The sequence below is a fragment of the Callorhinus ursinus genome, unplaced genomic scaffold, assembly GCF_003265705.2.
Source record: "Callorhinus ursinus isolate GAN/ISIS: 27379988/994484 unplaced genomic scaffold, GSC_fseal_2.0 scaffold25, whole genome shotgun sequence".
In the NCBI taxonomy this organism is placed as follows: Eukaryota; Metazoa; Chordata; class Mammalia; order Carnivora; family Otariidae; genus Callorhinus; species Callorhinus ursinus.
In genome coordinates, this window is record NW_027397087.1 from 39,866,941 (window position 1) to 39,882,043 (window position 15,103).

Consider the following 15,103-nt stretch of genomic DNA (forward strand, 5'->3'; position numbering starts at 1 on the left):
TTCTTTCCTGCTTTGTCAAAGATGAGTTGACCATAGAGTTGAGGGTCCATTTCTGGGCTCTCGATTCTGTTCCATTGATCTATGTGTCTGTTTTTGTGCTAGTACCATACTGTCTTGATGATGACAGCTTTGTAATAGAGCTGGAAGTCCGGAATTGTGATGCCGACAGCTTTGCTTTTCTTTTTCAACGTTCCTCTGGCTATTCGGGGTCTCTTCTGGTTCCATACACATTTTAGGATTATTTGTTCCATTTCTTTGGAAAAGGTGGATGGTATTTTGATGGGGATTGCATTGAATGTGTAGATTGCTCTAGGTGGCACTGACATCTTCACAATGTTTGTTCTTCCAATCCATGAGCATGGAACGTTTTTCCATTTCTTTGTGTCTTCTTCAATTTCTTTCCTGAGTATTTTATAGTTTTCTGAGTACAGATCCTTTGCCTCTTTGGTTAAATTTATTCCTAGTTATCTTATGGTTTTGGGTGCAATTGTAAATGGGATCGACTCATTGATTTGTCTCTCTTCTGTCTTGTTGTTGGTGTATAGGAATGCCACTGATTTCTGTGCATTGATTTTATATCCTGCTACTTGACTGAATTCCTGTATGAGTTCTAGCAGTTTTGGGGTGGAGTCTTTTGTGTTTTCCACATACAGTATCATATCATCTGCAAGAGTGAGAGTTTGACTTCCTCTTTGCCGATTTGGATGCCTTTGATTTCTTTTTGTTGTCTGATTGCTGTGGTTAGGACTTCTAATACTATGTATGTTGAATAGCAGTGGTGAGAGTGGACATCCCTGCCGCATTCCTGACCTTAGGGGAAAAGCTCTCAGCTTTTCCCCTTTGAGAATGATATTCTCTGTAGGTTTTTCATAGATGGCTTTTATGATATTGAGGTATGTACCCTCTATCCCTATACTCTGAAGAGTTTTGATCAAGAAAGGATGCTGTACTTTGTCATATGCTTTTTCTGCATCTATTGAGAGGATCATATGATTCTTGTTCTTTCTTTTGTTAATGTATTGTCTCACGTTGATTGATTTGCGGATGTTGAACCAGCCTTGCAGCCCAGGGATAAATCCCACTTGGTCGTGGTGAATAATCCTTTTAATGTAATGTTGGATCCTATTGGCTAGTATTTTGGTGAGAATTTTTGCATCCATGTTCATCAAGGATATTGGTCTGTAATTCTCCTTTTGGATGGGGTCTTTGGTTTTGGGATCAAGGTAATGCTGGCCTCATAAAATGAGTTCGGAAGTTTTCCTTCCATTTCTATTTTTTGGAACAGTTTCAGGAGAATAGGTATTAATTCTTCTTTAAATGTCTGATAGAATTCCCCTGGGAAGCCATCTGGCCCTGGGCTTTTATTTGTTGGGAGATTTTTGATGACTGCTTCAATTTCCTTAGTGGTTATAGGTCTGTTCAGGTTTTCTATTTCTTCCTGGTTCAATTTTGGTAGTTGATACATCTCTAGGAATGCACCCATTTCTTCCAGGTTATCTAATTTGCTGGCATAGAGTTGCTCATAATATGTTCTTATAATTGTATTTCTTTGGTGTTGGTTGTGATCTCTCCTCTTTCATTCATGATTTTGTTGATTTGGGTCATTTCTCTTTTCTTTTTGATAAGTCTGGCCAGGGGTTTATCAATCGTGTTAATTCTTTCAAAGAACCAGCTCCTCGTTTCGTTGATCTGTTCTACTGTTCTTTTGGTTTCTAGTTCATTGATTTCTGCTCTGATCTTTATGATTTCTCTTCTCCTGCTGGGTTTAGGCTTTATTTCCTATTCTTTCTCCAGCTCCTTTAAGTGTAGGGTTAGGTTGTGTATTTGAGACCTTTCTTGTTTCTTGAGAAAGGCTTGTATTGCTATATACTTTCCTCTCAGGACTGCCTTTGCTGTATCCCAAAGATTTTGAACAGTTGTGTTTCATTTTCATTGGTTTCCATGAATTTTTTTAATTCTTCTTTAATTTCCTGGTTGACCCATTCATTCTTTAGTAGGATGCTCTCTAGCCTCCCTGTATTTGAGTTCTTTCCGACTTTCCTCTTGTGAATGAGTTCTAGTTTCAAAGCATTGTGGTCTGAAAACATGCAGGGAATAATCCCATCTTTTGGTATCGGTTGAGACCTGATTTGTGACCTAGGATGTGATCAATTCTGGAGAATGTTCCATGGGCACTAGAGAAGAATGTGTATTCCGTTGCTTTGGGATAGAATGTTCTGAATATGTCTATAAAGTCCATTTGGTCCAGTGTTTCATTTAAAATCTTTATTTCCTTGTTGATCTTTTGCTTAGATGATCTGTCCATTTCAGTCAGGGGGGTGTTAAAGTCCCCCACTATTATTGTATTGTTGTCAATGTGTTTCTTTACTTTTGTTATTAATTGCCTTATATAATTGGTTGCTCCCATTTTCGCGGCATAGATATTTACAATTGTTAGATCTTCTTGTTGGATAGACCCTTTAAGTAGGATATAGTGTCCTTCCTCATCTCTTATTACAGTCTTTGTTTTAAAATCTAGTTTGTCTGATATAAGGATTGCCACCCCAGCTTTCTTTTGGTGTCCATTAGCATGGTAAATGGTTTTCCACCCCCTCACTTTCAATCTGGGGGTGTCTTTGGGTCTAAAATGAGTCTCTTGCAGACAGCATATGGATGGGTCTTGTTTTTTAATACAATCTGATAGCCTGTGTCTTTTGTTTGGGGCATTACCCCATTTACATTCAGGGTAACTATTGAAAGGTACGAATTTAGTGCCATTGTATTGCCTGTAAGGTGACTGTGACTGTATATTGTCTGTGTTTCTTTCTGATCTATGCTGCTTTTAGGCTCTCTTTTTTCTTAGAGGACCCCTTTCAATATTTCTTGGAGGGCTGGTTTTGTGTTTGCAAATTCCTTTAGTTTTTGTTTGTCCTGGAAGCTTTTTATCTCTCCATTTTCAGTGATAGCCTATCTGGATATAGTATTCCTGGCTGCATATTTTTCTCGTTTAGTGCTCTGAAGATATCTTGCCAGTCCTTTCTGGCCTGCCAGGTCTCTGTGGATAGGTCTGTTGCCAATCTAATGTTTCTACCATTGTAGGTTACATATCTCTTCTCCCGAGCTGCTCTCAGGATTTTCTCTTTGTCTCTGAGATTCGTAAGTTTTACTATTAGCTGTTGGGGTGTTGACCTATTTTTATTGATTTTGAGAGGGGTTCTCTGTGCCTCCTGGATTTTGATGCCTGTTCCCTTCCCCACATTAGGGAAGTTCTCTGCTATAATTTGCTCCCATATACCTTCTGCCCCTCTCTCTCCTTCTTCTGGGATCCCAATTATTCTAATGTTGTTTCATCTTATCGTATCGCTTATCTCTCGAATTCTGCCCTCATGATCCTGTAGTTGTTTCTCTCTCTTTTTCTCAGCCTCTTTATTTTCCATCATTTGGTCTTCTATATCGCTGAATCTCTCTTCTGCCTCATTTATCCTAGCAGTTAGTGCCCCCATTTTTGATTGCACCTCATTAATAGCCTTTTTGATTTCGACTTGGTTAGATTTTAGTTCTTTTATTTCTCCAGAAGGGGTTTCTCTAATAACTTCCACACTTTTTTCAAGCCCAGCTAGTATCTTTAAAGTCACGATTCTGAACCCTAGGTCCGACATCGTACTAATGTCAGTATTGAGTAGGTCCCTGGCAGACGGTACTACCTCTTGTTCTTTTTGCTGAGGTGATTTTTTTCGTCTTGTCATTTTGTCCAGAGGATAACAGATCAATGAGAGAACAGAATGCTAACAGGTTAACAATGTCTCCAGGAAATATACTTTATACAAATCAGAAAAGACCTGAAACCAGGGGACAAGAAAGGGAAAGAAAGAAGAGAGGAAAAAAAAGAAGGAAAAAGAAAAAGATAAAAACAAACAAAAACAGAACAAAACAAAACAAAAAAAACAGAATATGATCAAATATGATCAGGCCTGTGCATAGATCAGTGCCACACACTAGCTTTTGGGCATATTTTGGTCTGTTAGAAGAAAGTGCCTGCTAAAATTTTAAAGGAAGAAAGACTTATATATGTACAAAATAAGGGTCGATACAATGAAGGGATGACAGATGACTGTAAAGATGAAAATTCTAAAAGATTTTATAAAAGGAATTGATAAGATAAGAAGTTGTGTTTTAAAAAGAAAGACGATTTAAAAAGGAAAAGAAAAAAAAGAAAAAAAAAAGGGAGAGAATGTGATCAGGCAGGAGAATAGAACAAGGCCATACACTAGTGATTTAGGGTATATTTTGATCTGTTAGAAGAAATTGTATCTCCAAATTTTAAAGAGAGAACAACTTATATATATATGCCAAAAATAAGGGTAACTACTATGAAGGGATAAAAATATGACTCTAAAAATGAAAAATAAAAAATGTTTTTTTAAAAAGGGGATTGATAAGATGTTTGAAAAAGGGAAAAAGAAAAATTCAAAAAATACAGTTAAAAAATTAACTTTGAAAAACTAATGAATTATGGTAAAAAAGCCATGAATTCTATGTGCAGTATTCCCCTAGCGCTGGAGTTCTCCCATTCTCCTTGATCGGTAAACTTGGTGTTGGCTTGCTGGCTGTTCGTGCTGATCTTCTGGAGGAGGGGCCTGTTGCCGTGGTTCCCAGATGTCTTTGCCGGAGGCGGAATTGCCCCACCCTTGTGAGTCCAGGCTAAGCAAGCTGCTCCGGTTTGCTCTCAGGAGCTTTTCTTCCCTGCAAGCTCTGGTACAGCTTTGGAGGACCAGGGTGAAAATGGTGGCCTCCCAATCTCTGCCCGGAGGAGCTGAGAACTCGGGGCCCCGCTCCTCAGTGCGCCCCCAGAGAAAAGCATTCACTCCCGTCTCCCTCGTCTCTGGCTGCACTCCGTGCTCACCCGGGCTGTGACCGAGTGTTTCTATCTCTGGCACCCCATCCCATGTGGAGTCTCCAAACCCAGCAGATCCCTGTGGTGCGCTCCTGTGCCGCTCCTCCCGGGGGAGGAAGGGGAGTCTCCCCAGCTCTGCCGCTTGTTGGGTCCCTGCTGGAGGAGCAGTGGCCTGAATGTGTCGCCGATCACAGTTTATGGCAACCCCGTGCTGAGAGCCCGCGCCTTGGCTCTGTCTCTGCAGCTGGCTTCCCCGCTCAGATCCCTGGGAGCTCTGCCACACTCAGGCACCCCCGGTCTTTCTGTGACCCTGAGAGTCCTGAGACCACACTGTCCCGCGAGGGTTCCACCCCCCGCTTAGCCACTGGAGAGACGTCCGTCAGCAGAGCCCACTTCTAAACGTTCCGATTTTGTGCTCCGCGGCTCTAGCACTTGCCAGAAGTGGCCGACGGGTGCCCCCTCCCCCGCCATATATCCTCCTGAATATCGCCTCGGATTCACGTCTCTGCACGTCCTACCTTCTAGAAAGTGGTCGCTTTTCTATTCAGAGTGTTTTTACTATTCTTATCTTCGATCTCCTGTTGAGTTCGTAGGTGTTCATAATGGTTTGATCCCTATTCAGCTTAATTCCTGAGACCAGACAAAATCCAGGTCTCCTACTCCTCCGCCATCTTGCTCCGCCCCCGTCCTTGGGTTTTACAATGATAAATGAAAAACATTAAAATTCTCCAGTAGAACAAGGTATGCAAGGATTTTTAAGTTGTTTTGTTGTTGTTGTTGTTAAACTAATTTACTGGAATCTAAAATGAGAGCTGAATGAACATGCCACCAATGGAGAAAGGGGGTATTTTCACAGAACCAGTACTTTCCCTATCACATCTCCATTTGACGTCAATCAAAACATACCATTGGCCATTTAGTTAAAAAAACGCAATACGAGGGGCGCCTGGGTAGCTCAGTCGGTTAAGTATCTGCCTTTTTGGCTCAGGTCATGATCCTGGGGTCCTGGGATCAAGTCCCACATTGAGCACCCTGCTCAGCAGGGAGTCTACTTGTCTCTCTCCCTCTACCCCTCCTCCCTGGCTTGTGCTCTCTATCTCAAATAAATAAAATCTTTTAAAAAATATAATATGTTTGTGCACATACACGGTTACTTTATATACGATAAGGAATGGGGAAAACGAAAGAATAGAGAAAACTATACTGTAGTAGTCAGGATGTGGTGGAACCAAATTGTGGTTTTCTCACTGAGAATGCCTTCTTGGTCTGGAGGAACAGAGTTCTGTAGTCAAGTAGCAGATTCCCTTTTTAGTAAATACCTCCTGTCTGCTGCTGGAACACATCAATTGTATTTATCCTCCATTTCTAGCTGTGCAGGTGTGTCTGTTTCATTGATTGGCTGCCCATCAAATCTCAAACTGATCTGCCCCGTTGACAAACCCTGTCTTCACAAGGGTCTTAATCATTAGTTTACTAAGTGGTTAGTTTTACACTGCATCACAGAACCATCCTGCCCCACCACCTTCAAATCAATATGATCATTGTTCTCAGTCTTGACTCCTTCCTTGGGCTTTTGGTTGGCCATGGTGAGTACCGGAGTCTCCCCAGCTGTCGCTTCACAAAAGGGGTACCAGGTCTCCACCAAGAGAGCACAAAAGCAGCACCAGGAGTTACAAAAGAAGGAGGTGGCTGCCGTGAAGTGTGCCTACAGATTTTAAAGAGCTATAAAGACATCTTATTACACTAAAAGAATCCCCCGTGACAAATATTTTCACCTGCTTGACTGGGACTGTGTGACAGGGTGATTGAAGTCCTCCAAGGAGGATGAGCTGTTATGTCAGCTGAAGTGACACAAGCTTTAAGGAAGAGACAGTCACAGGTGTTAGTAACACATTGCATAACTCTAAGGCTAATAGAAGTTTATAACAACATACATTTTTTGATTTGTAGCTTGGAGTGAGTTTGAAATTAGAATATTTTACTTCTGTTACTATTTGAAGCAGTGAAAAATGTTGATTTTAAGTAGCTACTGTGGGATATATGCCTTTTTTTCAGCAAATGCCAGTAGTACTTGCCCATAGCATCCGTCAAGTCAAGCTGCTCCAAGGAGCAGTCACGCTCTGGGTATATCCTGAGCCCTAACTTCAGCAAATAACTCATACTGAACTATTCCAAATTCAATTTGATATCCTAACAGGGAATGACAGTGGAACATGGGCTGGACCTTTCAGATTTGCATTTTTTTCTTTTTTTGCAGCTAATTACTTCTGATTAAGTCCAGTTTTGGTCACTTTAGACCAAGCTGGAATTTTTATCTTTGATGTCAGAATATGACAGTGATTGATATCCCAGGGGCATTCTCTATGCTATAGTTACCTGGTGCTTTGTCACACAGCATTGGTTAGTAGTGCTGCTGTGAACGGCATTGTATAAATGTCTCTTCAAGACCTTGCTTTCACTTCTTTTGGGTATAGACTCAGAAGTAAATTGCTGGGTAATATAGTAACTCTATTTTTAATTTTTGAGGAATCACCATTCTATTTTCCATAGCAGCAATTACCATTTTAAATTAACTACTATCGGTGTACACATGTTCCAGTTTCTTCACAGCCTCACCAGAACTTACCGTCTTTCTGTCTTTCCCTCCCTCCCTCCCTCCCTCCCCCTTTCTTTCTTTCTTTTCTTTTTCTTTCTTTCTTTCTTTCTTTCTTTCTTTCTTTCTTTCTTTCTTTTTCTTTCTTTCTTTCTCTTTCTTTCTTTCTTTCTTTCTTTCTTTCTTTCTTTCTTTTTCTTTCTTTCTTTCTTTCTTTCTTTCTTTCTTTCTTTCTTTCTTTCTTTCTTTCTTTCTTTCTTTCTTTCTTTCTTTCCTCTTTCTCTCTTTTGGACTAGCCATTCTATTGGATGTGAGGTGGTATCTCATTATACTTTTGATTTGCATGTATGTGAAATATATGTGAGGGTTTATTTCAGGGCTTTTTGTCCTTTTTGTAGTGTCATTGTCTGCCTTTGACATCAAGATAATGCTGACCTCATAGAATGAATTAAGAAATATTTCCTCCTCTTCAGTGTTTTGGAAAAGTTTGAGAAGGACTACTTTTAGTTCTTTAAATGTGAAGCCACCGGGTCAAAGGCTTTTCTTTGTTCAGAGATTTTTGATTACTGATTTAATCTAATCTCCTAACTAGTTATAGGTCTATTCACATCTTCTGTGTTTTCATGATTTGGTCTTGGTAGGTTTTGTGTTTCTAGGAATTTGTCCATTTCCTCTAGACTATCCAGTTTGTTGATGTATAGCTGTTCATAGAACTCCATTTTTTTTAAGATTTTATTTATTTGAGAGAGAGCATGTATGTGCATGCATGCATAAGACTAGGGGGAGAGGCCAAAGGGGAGGGAGAGGGACAAGCAGACTCTGCACTGAGTGCAGAGCCAGCTGTGGAGCTCAATTTCAAGATCATGACCTGAGCCGAAACCAAGAGTCTGACGCTCAGATGACTGTGAGCCACTCAGGTGCCCCAAACTTTTTTATAATCCTTCTTATTTCCTGAGAATTGGTAGTAATGACTCCACTTTCATTTTAGTGAGTGATGTTAGTAATTTGAGTCTTCTCTCTCTTTTTCTTAGTCTGTCTAGCTAAAGATTTGTCATTTTGTTGATCTTTTCAAAGAATCAATTTCTGGTTTCATTGATTTTCCTCTATGGTTTTTCTGTTCTCTATTTCATTTATCTCTGCTCTAATCTTTATTATTTCCTCCCTTCTGCTGTCTTTGGGTTTAGTTTGTTCTTTTTTTAGTTGCTTAAGTTGTAGGGTTAGGTTGCTGATTTGAGCTTTTTCTTTTCTTTTTTTTTAAGGCAAGCATTATAGCTATGTATTTTCCCCTTAACACTGCTTTCTCTGCATCCCATCAGTTTTGGCATGTTGTATTTTCATTTTCATTCATCTCTAAGTATTTTCTAATGTCTCTTGTGATTTCTTTTTTAATCCATTGGTTGTTGAAGAGTGTGTAGTGTAATTTCCACAAATTTGTGAATTTTCCAGTTTTACTTCTGTTGTTGGTTTCTAACTTTATCCTGTTGTGGTTGGAAAAGATATTTTGTATGATATTTATCTTTCTAAATCTGTTGAGGCTTAATTAGTGACTGAACATATGGTCTGTCCTGGAAAATGTCTTACATGCATCTGTGAAGAATATATACTCTGTTGTTGGGTAGAGTGTTCTGTATATCTCTTTTGGGTCTAGTTGGTTTATTATGTTTAGTCTTCTATTTCTTATCTTCTATCTGGTTGTTTTATCCGTTATTGTGAGTGGGATATTGAAATCTCTAACTCTTATTGTAGAACTGTTTATTTCTTCCTTCAGCTTTTTTTTTAAAAGATATTTATTTGTTTAAGAGAGAGCACATGAGCAGGGGGTGGGGTAAGGGCAGAGGGAGAGGGAGAAGCAGACTCCCCACTGAGCAGGGAGCCTGGACTCCGGGCTTGATACCAAGACCCTGAGATCATCACTTGAGCTGAAGGCAGACGCTTAACAGACTGAGCCACCCAGGTGCCCTCTGCCTTCAATTTTGTCAGTTTTTGCTTCGTATGTTTTGATGATCTGTCAGTAGGTGTGTAAATGTGCATAATTGTTATATCTTCTGCTGTATTGAATCTTTTATTAATATATAATATCCTCTCTAGTTTTTAATGAGACAAAATCATGAATGTTTTAAAAACCAATGAATCTTTAAGTTAATATACTTCCTCCTCCATCTGAAAAGTTAAATATTTAAAATAGCTCCTCATTGTAATTATATCACTCACAACTTTTATTTTTACACGCATTAACAAATAATCTATTGTTTATTGCAGGTATGCCAAATTCTTTGTAGGAAAAATATTCACTGTTGAAGTTTTAGCTGATAAAGCTATGTATGCAGATAAAACAGGAAGAGAAACATTGTTTCTTCCCATTTAAAAACAAAAATTGATACATTTGAAACTAGGTGGATACAGCTATAAAGCATACATTCATTCTTACTATTCTAACATTTTGGTTTCTTATGAAATGGAGGTTCCTCCTGTAGAAATAACTGTAAGATCTACTGGGTATTTACCCCAAAGATACAAATGTAGGGATCCGAAGGGATACATGCACGCCAGTGTTTATAGCAGCAATGTCCACAATAGCCAAACTGTGGAAAGAACTAAGATGTCCATCGACAGATGAATGGATAAAGAAGATGTGGTGTATATACACACATACACACACACACACACAATGGAATATTATGCAGCCATCAAAAGGAATGAGATCTTGCCATTTGCAACAACGTGGTTGGAACTGGAGGGTGTTATGCTGAGTGAAATAAGTCAATCAGAGAAAGACATGTATCATATGACCTCACTGATAGGAGGAATTCTTAATCTCAGGAAACAAACTGAGGGCTGCTGGAGTGGTGGGGTGTGGGAGGCATGGGGTGGCTGGGTGATAGACATTGGGGATGGTATGTGCTATGGTGAGCGCTGTGAATTGTGCAAGACTGTTGAATCACAGATCTGTACCTCTGAAACAAATAATGCAATATATGTTAAAAAAAAGAAGAAGATAGCAGGAGGGGAAGAATGAAGGGGGGGGAATCGGAGGGGGAGATGAACCACAAGAGACGATGAACTCTGAAAAACAAACTGAGGGTCCTAGAGGGGAGGAGGGTGAAGGGATGGGTTAGCCTGGTGATGGGTATTAAAGAGGGCACGTTCTGTGTGGGGCACTGGGTGTTATGCATAAACAATGAATCATGGAACACTACATCAAAAACTAATGATGTAATATATGGTGATTAACATAACAATAAAAAAGAAATAACTGTAAGATAAGTCTGATCCCCTATTGAAATTTTTCAGTTCTGCTTATGACCTACTGATGCTTTTATACAGTGCTCTGCTGGAATTTACTGGCCTACAATCTTGATGCAGTTTTTTGTATTAAGATGAGTCAGTTTTCAGTATTAGTAATTACATGGTAACCTACACGGAGACTAGTTTCTGCTTAAATGAATTAGGGAATGGTAAATCTTTAATAATAAGGTTAAGGTATCTGAATGTTTGAGAAGTGAGAATTAATTAAACATACTTGACAGAAGACCATGTTTTTCTTCAAAGCAGCTATTGTCTCCAAATCCAATAAAAGTGAGGATGCATAAAATGTTGTTTTTTTTTAAAGATTTTATTTATTTCACAGAGAGAGACACAGTGAGAGAGGGAACACAAGCAGGGGGAGTTGGAGAGGGAGAAGCAGGCTTCCCACTGAGCAGGGAGTCCCAGGACCCTGGGACCATGACCCGAGCCCAAGGCAGATGCCTAACAACTGAGCCACCCAAGTGCCCAGATGCATATAATATTCTGTAGAGATTCTCTTGATTTAGAACTGTCATTTTTCTCTTCCTTAGTATTGGTTACTGTTTTTTGTTGTATATATGTAATGCTTGTTATAACATTCTTATAGGTTAGGAAATAGACAACTTATTAAAAATTTAGAAAACAGGCCATTGAAGTTACCATTTATCAGAAATATTTCTGACCCCCAGTGTTGCCTATATGTATGAGCCATAAGGTCACCCTGAAGAGTATTCTTTATAAGCTTAATCAAGGTTATTAAAGTCAGAGGAAAATTAATATTCAGTGCTTCTACTCTTATTTCTCACTTGATTTAACTTAGGACCTTGGCCTACTTTCATACTGTTCATTTATTGGTAGTAGTTATTAGTTGATGAATTGGGATTTGATGTCAACTATTCTGTATTAACCAGTTTGTTTATCATATCTTACTTTTCAGTTTGTGGATATTATATAATTGCATCAAGACACTTATTTTATTTTATAAAGCATTTTTTCCTTAGTGAAGTGTAAATGTGAGGTCTGGTTAGTTTACTTCCCCATAGTCACGAAAGGGCCAAATCCAAAAACACATCTAACCACGTTCAGCATCCATACTAGATACTAATAGTGTTTAATTTTTAATCCATATTATTGATGTGCCAGATGGTATATATCTTTATGCGTACTACATAAGAACTGTAAGTTTCCTCTCAACACGTAATAGAACTATTGCATTTATAATGCATGTGTTTGTACTGTTTTATACATTTCACTGTACTTTCATATCGTTTATATTTCCCTTATCCTCAGAACAACCCTGGCAGATAAATAAACATTATCTTTAAGTAAATTGAGTTTCATCAAGATTATTTTGCTGGACAAAAATTCAGGTCTCTTGACTTTTTGTTAATCCTCTGCCTGGCCGCCTACAGAGAGAACAGTAAAACATCTCATGATAGTACATGTCAAACTACTGTAATACTAGTAGTTCCTTATTTGCACAGCATTGGCAATTTTCAGAGCACTTTTATTATTATTATTTTTAAAAAGAAAATTAGTAGAGTTCTTGTGTTATGCATACTATAATTTTCCTTTATTAGATTCGTATATTCATTAGATACAAAGTACCTCTATATGCTAGGTACTAGATTGCTTACTAAAGTACAAAAATAGTCTCTGCCTTCAAAGCGGGGGAATCAGGCCATCAAGGCACTGTTGGATGACTGAACAGCTTGTGGACAATGTATTACAAGCTAAATTTGCTGAGGGCACTGAGAAAACACTTATTTTTCCTATTAAAGAGGTAAAGGTCTGACTTGCACTATCTTTCTTCCAGCCTTGAATATAGAGATAATGCCTCCATCTACTGCAAGTGGCTTTGAAGCAACAAATCAACACACTTAATGGAGCAAAAAGAAAGAGACTTTGATGAGTCTTTGATGACCTTGAGCCTCTGTAATGACCCTAGACTAGTACCTCTGGACTTATTGTGTGGGGGGAAAAAAGTTAATGCCATATTTGCTTAAGTTACACATAAGTCCGATTTTCAATTACCTGTAGTCACATATTTTCTCTCTCTTTCTGTCTCGGTCTCTTGACTTTTTTTACTTTGTTTTTATGGAAATTTAGCATACACACTAAAATAGGCGGTAGTTTAATGAATCTGCATTACCCAGCTGCAGTAGCAATCAGTATTTGGCCAAACTTGCACATTCTTGTACTTCCTTAATAATTAGAACTCAAGGAATTTTGTAATAGAATTATGTGAAAATATGGAAGTACAGGGAATATAGTGACTAACTTGGCTTGAAGTGGAGGTAAAGGCTCATCAGAAAAGTTTTCATAAAGGAGGTGACATAAGCAGAGGCTTTAAGGGCAAGTAAAGAATGGAAGAAAGAGCATTGCTAGTGGCATTTCTAACATGTATAAAGGGTCTTTAAAAGGCATGATATATTCAAAAGAATGGGAAATAGATTACTGTGGCTATAGAGTTTATCAGAGATGAATGACAGTAGATGAATATAAAATGACTATTTGGTGCCAAATCATAACCAAGAAATTTGAAGCTCATCACATAGGTACCAGGAAGTGAAAGTATAATTACGTCTTAGAAAACTAACACTGGCAGTAATGCAGCCTGTGATTTTGGAGTCGAGAATAGAGAAAGATGATAAAACTGTGCCAATGGTCCAAATGATAGAAAGGCATTTAATGATAACTGTAGTGGGCTTGGGCAGGGGAGAGATAAACTTTAAGAGATACTTCAGAGGATGAATAAACATGATTTGGTGCCTGGGTAAGATGTGGAGAAAGGAGTCAGTCACAGTGACTTGAGTAGTAATGTACCAGAAGGCAGGTTTGGGGTAAGCATAGAAGATGAGCTTGGTGTGTTAAGTTTGAAGTGCTCATAGTACATTCAGGTAGAGGTATCCAGTATGCCAAGTGGAAATATAGAAATGGACTTTAGGAGAGTCTCATACTGGAGAATCCCACAACTTGTCTTTCCTGTCAGATAGTCATATGTCACATGTCGTGTGTGTGTGTGTGTGTGTGTGTATAAAAATACATTCATATATTCATACACACAGGGATACACACAGAGTTGATCCTCATCATTCATGGCTTTCATTTTTGCAAATTCACCTACTTGCTAAAATTTATTTGCAACCCCCAAATCAATAAGGTGGTGCTTTCACAATCATTTGTAGACATACTCAGAGTGTTGAAAAAATGAGTTGCATGGGGGTGTCTGGCTGGCTCAGTTGGTGCAACATGTGACTCTTGATCTCGGGGTTATGAATTCAATCCCCACATTGGGTATAGGGATTAATTTAAAAAAGTGAGTTGCCTGATGTGCACATTCTCAGCTGAGGTTGAATAAGGTTACATTTGCCTTCTTGTTTTAACTCTCATACTATAAACTAATGTACTTTTCTCCATCTCCTTAGTGCCACATTTTTCATATTTTTGTGCCTTTTTGGAGGTGATTATGCTGTTTAACATGTTCTACAAATATGCTGAAGTGTTGTGTAGTATTTCTAAATACAACATAGTTCCGATGTGCCTTATGGTGACAGTATTTATGTTAGATAAACTTCGGTCAGTCATGAATTACACTGTTGAGTTCGATTTTAATGAATGAACAATATAAATGTGTTTTTAAACAGAAATACACATAAAATAAACTTTATGTATTGATCAATTGATGAAAATGTTGTAATCAGAGGCTAACCCTGTATTTCCCATTTCCTAGAAGCAGTAGAAGTACAGTATTCACTGATGCAGTGTTTATGTTAACTGTATAGAATGTAACTACCACAATAGTGAGAATGGACTATGTATGTATATAAAATCTGCTACTCTATTATGAACAGTTCTTACATTTGTACAGTGCAGACATTAGCCCCAATATATGGTTAAGATATGGTCACAAGAAATATATAACTCTCTTTTCTTGTTGAAAGATAAATATGTATCAGACAAAAACAGTTTGCTGTTTTAGATCAGATAGATGATTCTATATTCCTTCCCTAAGCCAGTGGGTTTTTCATAAAATGGAGTTTTGAAGAAATTCAAATGACATTGGATGACAGCATCTAAATGACCATCTACAGCACACTTGAGCATAACATGGTTGTCAACATCATATTCTTGGGCTGCCAGTTTCTTTTATAGTTTGGTGTTATTCTCTTTAGCAAGCTTGTAACATTTTCAGTCCCTCTTAGAGAAATTCATTTTACAATGGTGTTTATGTGTGAGGGGATTTCATAATCGAAGACTAGTGTTTGTGTGTTCATATCTGTCAATTTACCTGAATACAACAGCTCAAAAGGATTTTTTCACCTTTCATCATAAACGTTGGTTCATATCAG

At 38.4% G+C, this 15,103-nt stretch overlaps 1 protein-coding gene and 1 pseudogene across 19 annotated transcripts in view; one reads left to right on the top strand and one right to left on the bottom strand.

Moving 5' to 3' along the window:
• The window catches only part of PEAK1 (pseudopodium enriched atypical kinase 1), a 361,282-nt gene that overhangs the window by 145,895 nt on the left and 200,284 nt on the right, over positions 1-15,103 (top strand). The window contains exon 1 of one of the 19 annotated variants that reach the window (XM_073877416.1): positions 5,517-5,614. The exons of the other annotated variants lie outside the window; for them this stretch is intronic. The gene's annotated coding sequence lies outside the window, so the exon portion shown is untranslated. Of the gene's footprint in view, positions 1-5,516; positions 5,615-15,103 lie in introns of those variants that run through there. 19 annotated transcript variants of the gene reach the window in all.
• Positions 6,096-6,458, bottom strand: LOC141370074 (small ubiquitin-related modifier 2 pseudogene; annotated as a pseudogene).